Raw genomic sequence first — 3,718 nt, forward strand, 5'->3', positions numbered from 1 at the left:
ATTTTCAGTGGTACAGGAGTAGCAGATACTTGTACACGAGCCTAGAGTGCCCTCTTGTGGATGTCAGTGTGAAAGTAACGAACGTGTACATTTTCAGTGGTACAGGAGTAGCAGATACTTGTACACAAGCCTAGAGTGCCCTCTTGTGGATGTCAGTGTTAAAATAACAAACAAGTGAAATGATATATTTGAATATATTAGTCGCATCCGTGTATAAGTCGCAAACCCAGCCAAAGGATGAAAAAAATGTGCCACTTATAGTGGAAATTACGGTGTATAAATATATATGAAGTGTATCCCACCCTGAACTTTTTTTCGTAAAGGGCATCAGAGTTAGCCTTTCTTCAAGGAGTATTAGGTACACTTAGGTGCCAAGTACTTCAAGGTTTAAGACTTTCGAAGGTCCTAGAGTTGGTATGTTTAAACTCCGGGCCTGGGGGCCAATTGCCAGATGCCTGAGAATAAACCTTTCTAGTGTCTTCATGAAGTCAAAGGTTAGAGCCACCAGTCTGTAGTCATTCGTCTTGGCTGGGTGCCATACTTTGGCAAAACCGGCAAAACACAGGATGTGTCCTACAGAACAGGGACTGTCCCTCCTATTGAAGACACATCGAAAAGACTCCTGTTTTGTAAAAGTTCTTAAGGAGTCGGGATGAACAGTCGGGCGAAGACATTAGTCCAGTGCAATAATTTGCTGGGGTGTTTATGAAGCTTGATCGTAAATGTGGTCAGGCTAGTGACGGAACATTGCAGTATGAGTATGCGAAATATATCAAATATATATATATATATAACTTACTTACGGTATATACTTACTATATATAACTGGGACTGTTGCCATGGTGAGACGAGGTTAATACAGAAGCACACAAAGCACTTAACTTAAATACTATCACTGCACCTAAATAGATTTTTCAGGTAGCTGTCATTTACTTGAATCAATATTTTACTTTTACCATCTACATTTGAACACCAATATCTGTACTAGCTACTTCTTACGTCGCCAAAAACGCATCACTCCCTCGGATTCGAAATACTATTGAGATGATGATTGAGATTGCCATATTCCATTGGAAGCCTTTCACACCCAACCACCCGCCCCCCTAGCTGAATTAATAGTTAATACAAATTGAATTTAGTTTTAATTGGGGGATGTCCAATAATATCGAATCACTATCGGTTTTACCTCCAATAATGCAAACCCGATAACGCAATTCCTGGGTTTTGCCAAATATGCCGGAATCACTTTTATCTAATTTTTTCCTGGTAAACGAATGCATATATCGGTATCGGTTTATATCGGAATCGGGAATTAAGTGTTTGGACAACATCGGCAAAAAGTTAATATCGGACATCCCTAGTTTTAATCGATCAGGGGCGCTGCCAGGAATTATGGGCCCCATAGGAGAGTATGACCATGGGGCCCCATGTCACACACCAGAATTCACTATTGAACCTAATATTATAAATCAATTTCTTTTTTTGAACCCTCCCGTCGTCCACATTTTGTACACACCCAGCGTCCTCGCAACAGGTTTGCATCTTGTCCCAGAATCAGAGTAAAAGGAAAAGTTGGCGCAAGTAGTGCAGTACAGGAGCACACGCACACACACAAAAAGGCATATTATCAACCACCGGGTCACCTAGACCCCAAAGGAAAACATGAGGGTTAGGTTTTTTTTTTAAAAAAGTCATGCAACCCCTCCCAGCCCAACCGGGCCAGATGAATTACATTACATTGCGTTATGTAGGTTAGGTTTTTCCTTTTTCTTGTCAATAAATTGTGTATTTGTTTCGACTCCTCTCCACCTGGAATATTTGGAACAAACTGGTATCGGTGTGGAGTTCAAACGGCTCGAGATGATAGCGGTCCTTCAAATTTTAGTGCACTGTTTGGAAACCCGATCTGGGCTGCCGACCCCAGCAGGAACAGTTTAAATCTCTCTTTGGTAGAGCAAGAGTAAACAAACTTTAGTTTGTTCTCTGATATTAAGAGGTTAGGATGAGCAGCTGTCCTCAGTCTCAGACAGACCATGTCATTTGTCTTACATCGGTATCCATTAATCACCACGCCGGAGTCGACGTGTCTGACACCTCAACGCTCTCGCTTTTCCTGCCGACGTCTCATACTTTTACTGCTGCAGGAAGAAAAAAAAAAAAAATCAGCTGAACTCACAGGCACCTGAAGGAAAACATGACAAAGATTCTTAGAAGAAAAAAAAAACAAAACGTATTTATTAAATTTATTTTTTTTTACAATGTTTTCTTAACTAATGTTTCTTGGTTGTTTGGTATGAATTCAATCGTACGGGCTGTCTAAACTGGGGCGGGAAACCAACTCCTCTGTCTAGCTAAATTATTTTTCTTCAACATTCCTAATTTTCTATAATTATCTCTGTTCATTAACGATGAACATTCCCGGACATGAGACCGTCGCGAGCAGTAAGCACTTGAGTGAGCGGCATTTAACAAAGACAAACACATTTTTGTCTTACAAGCTTATAGAAAAGGAAATCTTAAGATAAAAAAAAAATATATATCTCAATACCAATGTATATATATATATAAGTAAATATATATAAATACATAACAATTACATTCATTTACATCAAGGCATACATACAGTATCTACAAAGGCATATTATCAGCCACCGGGTCATCTAGACCCAAAGGGTCAAAGGGTTAGGGTCCTAGGTATAATGCTCTGCCACGTCAGTACAAAAAGTTTCATTTTTTGAGAGCTGTAGCTTTGCAGTTATTTGTTCCATTATGTAAATTCATACTTTTCCCATCAATCATTATCATCTTCTTAGCAAGCAGGAGAGGTTTTTTGTGAACCATATCTATGATAATATAGGATCTAGAGGGGCATTTATTTTTTTTAGTATTTTAGTGTCAATTTTCTCTTTAACACATTCCCAGAAAATCTCACCTCAGTCACCTCAGTCATTTCCAAAAAAATATGATAGGGGTGTCACCGGTCATTTCCAAAAAAATATGATAGGGGTCTCCAACTTTTCTATGCTTTCTCAAACAAAGCGCCGCTAATGGTTCCTTAATATATGAGGTATATTTATTAATATATGGGCATGAACATTTTTTGTTATTTTTTATATGCTATATAAAAAGGCCAGGAGGTTTGGCTTTCATTGTTTTAAGAGGTTAAGGCTCCACAAAGTCTTATTAGCACATGGATACAGTTATGGGTAAGTCAGCAACAGGCAAACGGTCACCAAGGCCCCGTGCTATTTTGCAGCCGGCAGGACGGCCGGCGGCTGGAGGTGTGTGTGGCTAAAGGACAACTCCACGGGTGAATTTCACAGGTCATTACTCTGGCTCCAGCCAGCGCTGAACTCCAGTGGCTCTGGAGACGTCCAGCTCCTTCTCAGAGACAACAGCCCATTGGGCTTTGTGTTCGCTAAACAAGCGTGTCTGTCTCACAGCAGCAGATTAATGTCCAGATAGAGGCTTGGTGCTCCTCGGGGAGAGACCTGTGGAGGAGCCATCCATCAAGCTCTGCAGGCCGTTACACAATAACAAAATAAAAACATCTGAAAGAGGAGCCTCCTAAAAGCTGCAAGCATAAAGACACGAAGTGGAGGAGGTTAAATCAATGTCCTGCGTTCACAACAATATGGTCCTTCGAATAGTTTTTTTCCCCCCGCTATATTAGCTTTTGACTTAGCTAGCTAGCTTAAATAAAATTCCATGATAATAT

Source organism: Cynoglossus semilaevis, chromosome 17 (genome assembly GCF_000523025.1).
Source record: "Cynoglossus semilaevis isolate Cse_v1.0 chromosome 17, Cse_v1.0, whole genome shotgun sequence".
NCBI lineage: Eukaryota > Metazoa > Chordata > Actinopteri > Pleuronectiformes > Cynoglossidae > Cynoglossus > Cynoglossus semilaevis.